This window comes from Zosterops lateralis, assembly GCF_965231275.1.
Source record: "Zosterops lateralis genome assembly, chromosome: 2".
Lineage (NCBI taxonomy): Eukaryota > Metazoa > Chordata > Aves > Passeriformes > Zosteropidae > Zosterops > Zosterops lateralis.
In genome coordinates this window covers 3,123,083-3,137,711 of record NC_139763.1, presented here as the reverse complement: position 1 = coordinate 3,137,711, position 14,629 = coordinate 3,123,083, and the positions used below count along the sequence as shown (strand labels likewise).

Below are 14,629 nucleotides of genomic sequence, written 5' to 3'. Positions count from 1 at the left end.
CACCAAAGATTAAATTTAGAAGGAAGGTGTTAAACAGCCAAGCACCTGACCAGCCAAGGGAAATCCCCACTTCCTTTACAGCCCAAACCTTGCAAGAAAACACGAGCAGTAGAAAACAGGAGCTGAGTACAGCCAAGATTTGGCTTTCTTAAAAAGAACTCTGTCAAAAGATAACTCAAATATTAAAATTGGTGCTGCACCATTGACTCAATACCTATCAGGGTAACAGAAGAATTGCATGGGTGAAATCAAACACCATTTTATATTGATTATATTAAAATATTAACCATTTAAAGTTAACATTGCACAGAAAATTACTTTTAACTCTTCTACAAAATGCCCATTTAAAACTGAGACTCAGAGTTAATCTTCCATCTCTACAACTTGGTGGATATTCAGTGAACATTTCAAGATCCACTGAACACTCCTGTAAGAATGGCTGAACATATGTAAGGCATCATCCAGTATCTCTAGTTTTTGCTCTTTTAATTTCTGAGGTTCTGCTTAACCTGAAAAAAAATCATAATCTCACTTAGCAACATCATGGTGACTGAAGTAAAAGTCAAAACAATATTTAAATCAGAGAGTCAAAAATACCACTAATTCCAAAGTGTAGAGCCAGTTCCTTTCAAAGGTTTAAATCTTGTCTTTTCTTACCCCAGGCCAGAGGTTTCCAACAGAGAGATACCTGGCCAATTACATAACTTAATAAAAAACAATTTTTTTCTAAAAAGTTCTGCCCTTCCATGTGTTCCTAAAAAAGCAGAAAGCTCAAATATATAAACCCCAAAATCCTGGCACTGTGGGGCTCTCATTTACAGTTTGACTTTGTAGGATCTTCTGACAATCCAAAAATCACAACAAATCTGAGGATAAACTGAGTCATCCACTACACACATTGAAAATAAAGTAAAAAAGAAAGTAAAAAAGTGTCAAAAGTATAATTATCCCACAAAACAACAGTAGTAATTTGATGTTTTGGTTCAGCTTCAAACTTGCAGCTTTCAAATGCTTGTAGACCCTTTCCTCCCAAGTCCACCTGCACCCAAGTCCATGAATTTTAATTTTTTAGTTTAACATTTTTTGGAATTTGCTGTTTGTGCCTAACAAATGGAGGAAGTCCCAAACCAAACGTGATGCCACAAATCCAAAGAAAGAACCTTCTTAAAGCAGAAACAGAAATGGTTCCACAGCAAATCTCAGGGAAAGGGACGAGATTAGAGCCTGAGCAGTCTGATGATGTGAAGGATGACAAGGAGATGGATGGGAATTGGCCAACTCATCCCAAATGGAAAAGCAATTTGAGTCATCTCTGAAATGGGACCGACCTCACCCACATCAACAACCAGCAGGGAGCACCTGGGTGAGAAGTTTGGGATGTGACCACACAATCCAAGGGATTCCACCTTCCCAAGCTGTCCCTGTCACTGCCAGGAAGGGCCCAGAGCTCACGGCCCTGGCCACCAACACAAACAAGTCACGCTCAGCTCGTGGCCCTGATGGAATTCTCTGCCCTTGCCACATCCCAGACTCTGCTGCTGCCACCTGCAATCCTATCCCAGGACATCTAATCCCAGGAGAACACTCCTAGAAACACCCAGTGACACGCCAGGAAGGAAGGAGAGGGGAAAGAAGGACTGGTTAGAATAGAAATCTTGACCTCCTTTAGTTTTAGGTCGAGGAGTCGCTCCAGAAATCGGGACATTTGTGCACAGCCATTAAATGAGGCTCACAAAGCCTCTGGTGGCTCTGAGATTGTTTTTTGGCTCTTCTGGAGAGCTCCAGACAGCCAAAAAAAAAAAAAATCAGGGATCTGCTGACCAGCAGGGCACTTGGTTCTCACAGCACATCCAGAACATCCCCAGGACAGGAATATCTGTGAACAAGGTGTAGTCAATCTTCAGTTTTCATTTTTAACCACTACAAGATCAAGTGATCACACCTTGGGAACAAAACTAAGTTTAAAAAAAAGCAAACCCAAAACATATGCCAAGATCTCAAAGCATGAAGCACATTAAGGGAAAAGATTATGGATTTGGAGTGGGCAGAATTATCTTACAAATAGGCCTTACCTAATGTTAGTTCAGGGGAGGCATAAAAATACCCACCTTGATGTGTATTTGCACTCAAAAGAGGCTCACAGCTCAGAACTCTCTGAAAATAGACACACTGCAGAAATGGATTCCCTCATAAAGGAGAAGGTTTGTTTCTTAAAGTATCGTCTCAACACAGTGGAAGAAGTTCAAGAATGTATTTATTTATTTGGTGAGGATGGAAAATGCTTTTGGCATTCAAAATAGCTGTGTTTTAAATGGGTTTTATTTTTTTTAATGGATGTTTTGGGGCCTCCCCATCCTTGGAAGTGTCCAAGGCCAGGCTGGATGAGGCTCTGAGCAATCTGGATGATTGAAGTTATCCCTGCCCATGGCAGGGGGTGGAAGTGGATGATTTTAAGATCCATTTCAACCCAAACTCTGTGATAAACTGTGGTAAACCCTGTGATTTTATGATTTTCCAAGCAACAAAGAAATTATTAACTCCAGACATAACAAATATTTGAGATTGTGATTACTGAGGAGTCTATAAATTAACTATAATTGGTGCAACATTGGAAAAGTTTGTGTAAATTTTTGCATAGATTTTTAAGAACTCAATGCAGATTCAATTTCCTACCTCATCCATTTGAGATCCTGTTATTCCCGTTTTGACATCAGTCCACATAACTCATTTAGACATTAAACCTCCTCTCCCAAACCAGTATTTTTGGTGGCTAAACACATCCCTGGCCCTCTCCTTTCAGCTACAGCAAGGCACAAACTGATGGGGAAGAGCTGCAGGTGAGTGGGTTGATCCCAAGAGTGGATCATCAATCCAGAAAAAATCAGGGGATTGTAGCCAAAGCCCAACTGGCCACAGGACTGGGCAATCCCCAAAGGTCTCTTCCAGCCTCAATGCTTCCATATTTCTGTGTCACAAAAGTCAGCACAAAGTGAGATTTCTCTCTGGATCGGGAGTTGTTAGAGTAGCTCTTCTGTTGGGTAGGACTGCACCTGAAAATCCCAACAGTAATTCCAAGGTTTCTTTGCATTCCTGTCACCCAGCTCATTAAAGATCTACTTTGCCTCTCAAAGTATCTTTGTGACTCTCTTTGTCCCTCTGTCACACTTCTACCTAAGTGTTCTACTGAGGTGTATTCATAGTGAAAGATAATAAAGGAGGCAAAGTCAGACAAAGATCATTAGAGCGTTAAAAAAGTGACATTTCCTTAACTTGTCTTCCTACTTCTCACCTCACAATTAAAAATTAGCCCCCATTGTCACAGCTTGGACCCTGTGAGAGATGCAAATCTGCCTTCAGGACTGACAAAAACATCTCCCAAGTGCAGCAGCAGATCTTGGTTCTGTGATAAAGAGTTACAGAGTAACAGAACCTTCACAACAGCCTTAAAAACACTTCCCTGCCTGCTGCTTATTGGGTGAGATGAAGCAGGTAAAAGCAGTGAAAGCCCCATCAGTATTTATTTCATACTCCTGAAAGTTTAAATGCAGGAATTCCCCAAAGTTTGGAAGCTCCAAGGTCATGTTGGACAGGGCTTGGAGCAACCTGGGACAGTGGGAGGTGTCCCTGCCCATGGCAGGGGTGGAATTAAGATGATCTCAGGCTGAAGAGTGAAACTTCCCCTGCACGATTCAATTTCCCTTCTCTTTGCCTTGCTAGAACTCTTCTTCCTTCCCTTCAGCATTTTCCCTCCTAAGATCATTGCTTTGACCTGAAATGTTTTGAGCTCCTTTCCCCACCTCTCCCTCCTATCCCACCCTCCCTTTCCATGTTTGGGTTGCTCAGCCAGGTGCAGATATTCCCTCTATTCCCTCTCAGGGATACGGTGGCAGCCGAGTGAGAACCTGCCAGAAAACACGAGCAGAGAATAAAAGTGTGAAGTGTCTCGTTGCCCACAAAGGGTGTTTTCCTGCCCACACTCAGAGTTCAAGCCCTTGTGGGGCCACACCACAGAACAAGCACGGTTCTTACTTCAGACTTTCGATCTTTTTATTTCCAACCCCTGCTAAGCCACCACAGGTGAAGGCAAGCACTTCTTGTTGCTTTTTTTCTATATTCAAATTAGTGATGTGAAAGCAGCCCAATGTCCACTCTAAGAAAACTCTTTGTTAGCTGAGGAACTGTACAACCCTCTTCCTCCACAGAAGGTTGGGTTTTGTTTTGGGGGGGTTTTTTTAGGTTTTTGTTTGTTTGTTTGTTTGGGTTTTGTGGGGTATTTTTGGGTTTAGTTTTGGGGGGGTTTTGGGGTTTTTTGCAAAGTTCATTGTTTTGCAGAGTTCTCGTCAAACTTTATTTTTCAAAATCTCTGCTTGGAAAAGCTCTCAGCTTTTTTCTTCATGCTCAGAGAAAATCTCATGCTCAGATTTTCACAATCCACGAGCATTGTGATAGCTCAGCTACTGAAGAGTGTCAGGAAAAGGGAGCCAGATCCCTGCACTGCTCTAATACCCAACCACCTCTGAGGTGTGTCAGCACATCCTACAACAGACAGGGAGCAATCAGCAACAAGCACTTCTGTCTGAGAACTCTCAAATAAACCCAGCCTGAAGATGAGTTAGACCTACCAGAGTTCTGCCTGAGCATCACAAAAGTCAGCCAGGGGGGACTGCAGAGTTGGGAACAATCATCTTTCCAGGCAACAAGCAAAGGCCAACCTGAACTCTGAGTGAACTCCTGCAGCCCCTGCTCTGCCCATTGTCCCCGCTCAGGGTTTTGGAGTCACTGCATGAGAACGTGGGGGGACAGGGACCTCACTCTGCTTGCCCTGGAGTGGGAAAAGCTGAGAGAACCCAGGGAAAAGCTGAGAGAACTGAGGGAACAAAGGGAAATTACCTGTGGCAGCCACCGGAGAACAATCCTGTTATAAATATCCCAACACCAGTTCCTCCTCTGGAGGAACTTTATTATTGTGGGGGGAATTTATTAAGAATGGTTGCTTCAGAAGTTATCCTACAATAACTATTCAGCCAACTTCCCTGTACAGAAATGCCAAACTCTGCTTTCCCTCTGAGCAGAATGGAACCCTAAACTTAGAAACAACCTCTCTCTCTCCAGCCCCATTCATGGGCCAACACACCCACGGATTCCTCCTGCTCCTGCTGCTGCTCCTCCCCACTGGCCGGAGCTGCAGGGAGGTCACAGAGCTCAGGAGGTGACATCAAACTCCTGGGTGCCACCTTTTCCCAGTCCAGCAGAGAAAGTAGGCCAAGAGCAGGTTCATGAACTGTTCTCAGCCACTGCTGAGCCTGTCCTGGCCGGTTTCTTCCCTGGATGAGCTACAGCAGGAGGTGGACTTTGGGCAGGACTTGTGGTCTGTGGCTTTTTGTGCAATCACAGGACACCAGTTCCCTTTCCTGGAGAAAAACTGGGGCTCAGACCTGTCACAGGGAAACACTGTGGGAAATAACTCCAAAAATAAAAATGCCACTTCAAAAATCTGGTACCAGAAGGACTGAATGCTGCTGCTCATTGTAATTCTCCCACTACAAGAGGAAGAAGTTTCTAAAACTCATTTAATCCACTGGCAACACAGTATATAAATCTGTGTTTTATTAACTTATAAATATGACTTTGAGTACGCTCTGGAGAATCTTAGAACTGCGAAAATGTTGTGAAAGTGAAACCATTTTTTTTTTAATAAATGAAGCCCAAGATTGCCAGAATTCTCAGCTAAAACCTACAGGAAACACAAGCACTCTGAACTTTCAAAGCCCAAATTAAGCTCTGTGAGACCTTTGCTTTCCCAAGCAGCTGCTTGAAAGCACAGCTAAAAAGCACCTGGAATTCCACAAGGAAACAGGGACAGGCCTACAAAGGACTGAATGGACTGGAAACCCAGGAAAATGAAGAGAGCTGTGGCCAGAAATCAGGAAAGCCCAGAGTCCTTCCCCAGCTTTAATTCTGTGCCTCCATGTCAATAAGTTATGATTCTGTTTAGCTCCATGAATGCCCTGTTTGTTTTAGGGGGCAGAATGGAAGCGGCGCTGGCTGAATAGGTGCCCATACAATAGATCTTTTTATTTTCATTGTGTTTAACATAATATCCCCTTGCCACTCTTCAGACTGTGCTCCAAATAAAATTATTCCTGGCTGCATATATATATATATGTATGTATTCCATAGAGTGGTCATTGTTTTCGCATCCTTGGAATTCACAAACAATCATTTCCTTCTGTAGAATTCTGGATTTTCTGCAGAAAAGCGGCGAGACACGGGATAAACACAAAAGGGCTCCATAATTTAAGTTTTTGTACATTCAGGGCTTTGCAAAGACAAGGGACAGGTAAATCTCTGTTTTACAGAGCTCCAAATGGGAGCAGCTTTACAGGTTGGGTAAAAAAAAAAGCTCCTTTTTGAGGCACTGCCCTCGTGTGATTCTCCAAGAGAGGATATCCCAGGATTTAGAGAGGAAACAACTGTACACACACCACCAGAGTTATTAGTGAAGGTTTTCCCCTTTTCAAATACAGTTCAAGTTCTTCCCAAGTTTTCCTGGCACACTGGGAACTCTGTCCAGCTCCTCAGGATGACTGGTCAAACCCAAGTACTTTGGCTGGTGATTCACCCCTGCGTGTATTTATTTATTTAATGACAAATGAGTGAGTGAAACAATATCTCAGCAGTCAATACTTTATTACTGAATGTTTAATAACCTGTATTTCCAGGAGAGGCCTAACATTTGCTTTAAAACTGACAAATAAAAATTATCCAAATCGTCCTTTTCCAGAGGTCATTGATGGTGGTGAAAATGTGCCCAGGTTGAGGTTCTGAGGCTTTTTTTTCTGTCCCCCAACCAATTCATTCTAAGGTTTATAATTATTTTCTAATTGAATGAAAAGCCTGCCATTAAAAAGTGGGGATATAAAGAAAGGGAAACAGAGATAAAACTTTTTTTATGATCATGGTGAAAGTTCAAAGAATCACAGAAACAATAACGTTGGAGAAAAGACCTCCAAGATCATCAAGTCCAACCTTTGACCGAACAAACAAAACAGCTCTTAAAGCAGAAATGAAGACTGAAGTGTGAATATTATTCCAAACACAGGCTTTCCAATAATTACTTAACTCCAACTATCTCTGTATCTGTAATCCTGCTGAAAGACCCAAACCTGCCCCTCGGTTCCCAGTGAAAACCACAAATACAAACAGAACACAAAAAGTTCTGTCAAATTCAATAAATAAGGAAAAAAATCTTTTATAAACCATGGTAATCTCCTAATACAGCAGAAATTTAGTGACACAAAGTTTAAGTTGACACGATTTTATCCCTTAAACATGCTATAAAAGAACCTCTAAACTTTCTCTTCGGAAGGCTTCAAGCAAACTCCAAGTACACACAATTTTTATTAAATCCAAGCTCTTGCTTCTAGAAATCACTAAGTTTCTCTATGAAAACATTGGCTTTATCCAAGAGAAACTAAATTTCCCTCTGCTGAACCTGAAGTTTTCTGAAGGGCTTAGAAAACAGTCCAAACATTAAAAAAATTAGTAAAAAATCAGATTTAACCAAAAATCTGCCGGTGACAGGAATTCCCACCATATCAAACCTCAGACACATATTGATACTTATGCTGAAGAGAAGGAAAAAAAAAAAAAAAATCATGGATTGTAGCTGGATTTACTTAGTTAATTTGTTAACCTTACAGTCAGTTTTAGTGAGCTGGAAGGAGAGAATTTGAGCAGTTCTGGAAAGAAAATACGGGAATTGGACACTGAGGAAGACAGAGGGAGGGGAACGGGACTGAGGAAGGTAAAGTGATCCACGAAAAGGAGAAAAAGCTGCTCAGGAAAGCAAAAAAAAGGACAGATACAGATGCAGATTTAAGCAACAGAATATATTTTAAGCTCAGATTCCCCAATATTCTTAGACAGGAATGATATTTAGGACAGAAAAAAAAAACAGGACTCAACTTTCTGAGGAATGGCTGAGGAAGGGCTTGGGTTTTGGTGTGAAGTTTTTTGGGGTTTTTTTTCTGTCAGGTGAGATGTGAATACACCATTTTTGAAAGGTGAGTGTGTGTGTTCCACAAATAGATTATGCTAAAGAATAATCAGCTTCAGATCCTGATCTCGGACAGCGAGAAAGGGTGAGGTGAGTGTGGTGGCAGCGTTCCGCAGCCGTGCTTTCTGCGGGAAGCTGGCTACTTTAACACATTTTATTAAAAATAATAATAATAAAATGGGGGGAAATGGGGATAAATAGGGGGGACACAGGGAAGGAACAGCCCCGGGGCGAAGCGGCGGCGCTCGGAGCGGCCCCGGTGTGACGGTGTGAGGGCGGCCCGCAGCGCGCAGGCCCCGCCGCGCGTGAGGGGGAAGGCGATCCCCGCGCTCCCCTCAGCGCATCCCCGGCTGCTGCCGCAGCGCGCCCCAGCAACAGCGCCTCATTAGCATAGCCCACCCCGCGCCGCGCCGCGCCATTGGCCCGCAGCGCCGCGGCGGGGACCAATGGCGGCGCGCTATGCAAATGCGGGCGCGCAGTTGCCAGGGCAGAGCTGGCGCGCGGCGGCCAATGGGCGCGGGCTCCATAAACAAGGAGCGCGATTGAGCTTTGTCACATTCGCCGGGCGCTGTTAACACTTTCCAGTTTAGGGCGAAATTAGCTCCATCTCCCGAGGATCAGGCTCATGTTCTACATTTCACCCCCACAGCAAGGGCAGGGCGGCGCAGCCATGATACACGGGATTTACGGATAAGCGCGCCCCGCGTTAGGATTTCGCCTCGCCCGGCTCCGGGACGCCTTCGCCAGGGTTGGGATGGGAAAGATCCCCCAACGCGGCCGGGTGGGAGCGAGCCCGGCTGGAATTCTTCCCGGGGCTTTAAAAAGCTCTAAAGTTCCCTGTCGCTGCCTTCCTTAGGCAGGTCACCTCCTAAAATTACTGTGTCAGGCTACTCCTGTGTCCTTCCCTTTTCTCCTTCCCCCTGTTTCCCAAAAGGATCGGAATTTATGTTTCACTGGTTTGGGTTTAACCCTAAAGACACGACATCCTTTATTATTGTTATTATCATTATAATTCACCCCCTTCCCGACAGATTTTAAGCAAATGAAATTCCAGCTCGTTCCACCGCTAAAGGACTGAACACGAGCGAGAAGATGAAACATCCTACGAGAAACGAGATTTTTTTTTAAGAAAGAAAAAAATATATATATATAAATAAGCAAAAGAGCATATTGGTGTGTCTGTGCTCTGTGACGGCAGAGAATCCATCAGTGACCAGGGGCTGCTGGGGAGATCCCCCTTCCCACGCTCAGAGCAGAGCAGAGCAGAGCAGAGCAGGGGGATGCGGATGTGCAAGAAAAACCGGCGGCTGGAAATGCAAAGAGTGACAGACAGACAGACTTACTCTGGAAGCCCCCGGCTGTCCCTGCAGCGGCAGCAGCAGCAGTACAATGTCCCCTCTCTCTCTCTATTTCTCTCTCTCTACGCCGTGGCGGCCGCAGCGATGCCGGGCATGTTTTACTGCACTTTGCCGAGCCCGGCAGCGATGTGCCAGCGCCGCTGCGAGTCACTCACCTGCCGAGGGGGGTGCGGGGTGTTTCCTGTTCTCCGGGGCTCCGCCAAGGTGCCACCGGACAGGGACGAGCTGTCCCCGCACGGGGGACAGGCCCCGGAGCCGCCCCGAGCCCTCGGTGCCCTGGCACAAAGCGGGGACAGCGCCCGAGCCCGGCCGACCTGGGCACGGGGAGAGAAGGGCCATGAAATAATAACCAGGGGGTTCCTAGGAGTGCCCAACTCTTCGGAGCTGGAGCGGGGAGTCTGAGCTTACCGAGCGCCCCAAAATGTCAGTGCCAAATGAAGTTGGAAGTTTTAGCGGCTCCCTCGTTCAACAACTTCATTTTGGACATTTTAGCAGTAGTGAAACTACTGAAATATCCTCCTTCCATGCCTTGGAATGCCAGCAACTATCTCAGTCAAACTCCTGAAATCTCTCCTTCCATGTCCTAAAACACCTCAATGAAACTCGTGGAACCTCTCCTTCCGTACCCTAAACCACCAGCAACTACCTCAGTAAAACTCCTGAAATCTCCTTCCATATCCTAAAACACCAACTACCTCAGTGAAAGTCCTGAAATCTCTCCTTACGTGTCCTAAAACACCAACTACCTCAGTGAAACTCCTGAAATCTCTCCCTTTATGCTCTAAACCACCAACAACTGCCTCAGTGAAACTCCTGAAATCTCTCCTTGTGCGCCCTAAAATACCAAGTACCTCGGTGAAACTCCTGAAATATCTCCTTAATGCCCTAAAACACCAACTATTACCTCGGTGAAACTCCTGAAATCTCTCCTTCCATGCCCTAAAACACCAGCAACTACCTCAATGAAACTCCTGAAATCTCTCCTTCCATGCCCTAAAACACCAGCAACTACCTCAATGAAACTCCTGAAATCTCCTTAATGCCCTAAAACACCAAATACCTCAGTGAAACTCCTGAAATCTCTCCCTTTATGCCCTAAAACACCAACAACTACCTCAGTAAAACTCCTGAAATCTCTCTTTACTTGCCCTAAACCACCAAGTACCTCAATGAAACTCCTGAAATCTCTCCTTTCATGCCCTAAAACACCAACTGCCTCAGTGAAAGTCCTGAAATCTCTCCTTAAGTGCCCTAAAACATCAGCAACTCCCTCAGTGTGTGTGCACTACACCGCCAAAAAATCACTGCCGCCCATTCTTTATTCCATGGCAGCTTTTAACCAATTTATTACATTTATTCCGTGCTCATCTGGCAGCCCCTGCAGCAGCAGCAGAGTTACCTGACCAGGGGCAGAGAAGATTTCCCAACAATCCGGGACTTTGCTAATCCTTGTGCTGGGCTGTCCCGCTGTCCTTTCAGGGCAATACTTTTATCAGCACTTAACCGAGAGTTCCTCGTTGTTGGTGCAGCGCCTCCTCCTTTCCCCCCACCTCCTAAAGAACATTACTCACAATTTTCAGTTTTGCAGCGAAAAAAAAAAAAAAAAAAAAAAAAAAAAAAAAAAAAAAACAAAAAACAAAAAACACCACCTAATTAGAGATGGAATAAATTACCTGCTGCGTGGCAGCACGTCAAAACCACACGAGAGGTGAAAAACACCCGATATTTTATCCCAAATCAATACCCGGCCTGATGGCTCAGGCATTTCCAGCTGAATAAAAAAGTTAACACAGTTTTTAAATCTCTCCTTTTGGACAAACAGATATGTATTTTTTTAAAAAAAAATTAAATTAAAAAAGAAATCTTCTCCTAGGCATTAAAACCCATCAAGGGAAATTACTTGAATTATTCTATTTCCCATTTGTAGCTACTGAGGCACAAGATATATTTAAACAGTTGGTAGAGAAAAAATGGGAAGCATCTCCCATATCAATGTACAGCCAGCATGCCAAAGCATGAATGTAAGAGCTAAACAAGGGATGAATACATCATGTGCAAGAGTCTCACATGATATAAATTATTCAATACCTGACCAAAGAGAACAGCTTTCAGGAGAGAGGGGGAGGATCTCCAAAGTACTTTTGTAGTTTGAATACGGGCAGGGTTAGGAATTGATGCAGAATCTTTTTAACGACTCGGTGAAATAATCCCATGGATTTTCCAACTATTTTAACTGAGTGACATCCAGCCAGCTCTGGTGTCTACCATAAATAAAAGTGGATTTCATCTAACACACTGATGACAATTTTAAAATAAAACCAACTGTAAAAATAAAATAACCTGGCACACGGGCAAGTGTGTATTTTCAGAATTTGGGCTGTCCCCTCCTTCCACTTGCAGAATTTACCCAGCCCTGTTGATATAAAAAGTCTTTTTTTCCCTTTACCAATTCCAAACTGGCTGGACAGATTGGGATTTTTTGATTTGAGATTGCTGCTAACCTATCACACACCTTTAAGGACCAACACACACACACAGAGAGGCTTTGAAAGTGAAAAACTGAACTACAAAGAAATATCCACCATTATAAATTCCACCTCGATTATGGGGAAGCTGCTGGTGTGATGATTCCAGGGAATTCCCTCACTGGCTGATTTCATGGATGATTTTGAAGTAGTTCATGTCACTCCAAGGGAAATTTATAGCACTTAAATTTTGTCTACAGAGCAGTTCTGTTGCATTTGAAGACATTGTACAGCTTTGGTACTCTGTATTAATAACACAAATTCTGACAGAGTTCCTAAAACTCAGAGCACTTCGTATTAATAACACAAATTCTGATGGAGTTCCTAAAAACCAGAATATTTTGTATTAACAGCACAAATTGTGGTGGAGCTACTAAAAACCAGAATATTTTAAAACTCTTAGGCATGCTGTCCTTATTAATCCATATCACAGTTCATAAAATAAAAACATTCCAGTTTTTTTCCTCACTCCAAAGTTTCCTGGAAGCACCAGAACTGTTCCATAAAATCCTCAAAGGTCATGAACTGCACCTAAACCATTTTTCAATGACTTGATCACTGATATTCTGTATAACCTGCATTTTACAGCAGGAATCTGAAGCCAGTCCTGACAAACTCCACTCAGAGTTCTCAAGTCACTAAACAATAAATCATTCGCCAGTAAAAAGTTTCAATATTTCCATGTCCAGCTTAGTGCTCATCAAAGAAAATAAAAAATCAGAAATAAATCCAGGCAAGGGGGTTGACAAATCCAGTGAAACCTCACAATTCCAAAGCATTCATTTGAAAGCACAATTTCCTGCCTTTGTAATAATTCCTGTATTTAGTACACACACTTTTAAGTTTAAGCAATTACTTCTTTTGATTTGTCTCACCTTGAAGTAGCAGCTTTTAAGGAGGGAAAAAAAACCCCAAAACTTAAGTGTGGTTGAATCTGCACTTCCAGCTGGAAACCACCAAAAACTGGGGATGCCAAACTTCACTAATCCAAACAATACTGACCCCAAAGTGGGGCTCACTGTCAACTCTGTTGATTTCTCTTAAGTAACACAAATTTCAACCCAGAAAAATTTAAAACACAACAACAAAACCAAAAAAATATCATTTTTCCTTCAGGGTAATACCATGATTTAAGAAAATTATTTTTGAAGTGTAACTTGCATTTTTTCTTCTAAGGCTTTACTGTTTCTAGCATAAACTAAGGAGTGGGTACTAAAGCCAACAATGAAAATTGGGGGTTTGTTCACAGTAATAATAAGGAGGAGAGCAACACCACCCAAGTATCAGAGTTGTGCAAATTAAAAAAAAAAAAAAAAAGAAAAAAAAAGAAAAAAAAATTGTCTGCATCTTACAGAATCCCAGAATGGTTTGGGTTGGAAGGGATCTCCCAAATTATCCAGTGCCACCCCTGCCATGGGCAGGGACACCTCCCACTGTCCCAGGCTGCTCCAAGCCCCAATGTCCAACCTGGCCTTGGGCACTGCCAGGGATCCAGGGGCAGCCACAGCAAATCTGGGAAATCCATCCCAGCCCCTCCCAGGAAACAATTCCTGCCCAAGATCCCATCCAGCCCTGCTTTCCTTCAGCTGATCTGCAGCCATAAATCTGATTTCCAGCTTACAAAAACTCCCATTTGCCATGACTGGGCTCCTCCTTTCCAAGAAGTGCCACCTGTCCCCTGCAGGGACATCATGGAAGATGCACAAACCAAAGACACCCTGTGTCCCAGCTGGAACATTTGAGCCTCTCCTTCCATCAGTCTCTGTTTTTTCTGGAATGTCAATTCCCAGAAGAAGCTCCTGAGAGTTGCCTGTCACCTGCACCTGAAGCCTCCACATGGGAAGTGATGCACCTTGGCCACCAGAAAAAGGAGGTGTCTTCCAAGGGGAGGGAAGGAATCATTCCAGCATTTTCTGAAGGTTCTATAAACTACAGCAAGGAAAAGCTGACAGGAGAATTTGCCATGGTTTGGTGTTGGCTTTGGGTTTCCTCACCTCCAGAGAGATGCAGTGGAAGCATTCCACCTGAGGAAAGAGACTTGGATGTTTCCAAGGAAAGGTGATGATGGAAAATTATTTACAGGATCTAAACACCAAGCACAGAAGGAATTCTTCAAGGTTCAGCCAACAACTCTGGGAAAAGATCAGAATCAAAATCAAAATCAGAATCATTAGGTTGGAAGAGACCTCCAGGATCACCAAGTCCAACCAGGATCACTCCAAGTCCTGTTAACAGCAGAAATGTTAATGAAGTTGTAACCCCTAAAGGCTTTTAATTCAAACAAAACTGTGCCCTGCTCTGGTCAGGGGATGTTCCCTGTTCCTGAGGACACTGTCAACATCACATTTCCAGGCCCCAGACACGACTGTCCTGCAATGCAAAGGAACCATGACCTCCTACAAAGTCATCTCACCAAGGGTGAAGTCACTGCAAGTCGAGCAAAGTGAAACAGTAACACACAAACTTTTTATTGAGAAGTTTAGGTATCAATGAGCTTCAAAGCTTCAGCACTGAGGTTTGAAAAGTGTTCTCAGGGAACAGAACACTCAGCTCCAGGCGTGGCACAGTCAGGACTCTGCAAACACACACATGAGGATGAGTCTTGGAACAGCCTGACTCTTCTCTGGCAGACAGATGGTGAAAGAAGAGGGAAGAAGCTGGAAGTGCCCTCCTGCCATGAGTGAAAA

General features: G+C 43.7%; 1 protein-coding gene across 3 annotated transcripts in view; it reads right to left on the bottom strand.

Annotated features, from left to right (window-relative positions):
- Positions 1-14,629, bottom strand: part of DYRK1A (dual specificity tyrosine phosphorylation regulated kinase 1A) — a 73,224-nt gene that overhangs the window by 20,880 nt on the left and 37,715 nt on the right. Inside the window, exon 1 of one of the 3 annotated variants that reach the window (XM_083884225.1) lies at positions 9,403-9,489. The exons of the other annotated variants lie outside the window; for them this stretch is intronic. The gene's annotated coding sequence lies outside the window, so the exon portion shown is untranslated. Of the gene's footprint in view, positions 1-9,402; positions 9,490-14,629 lie in introns of those variants that run through there. 3 annotated transcript variants of the gene reach the window in all.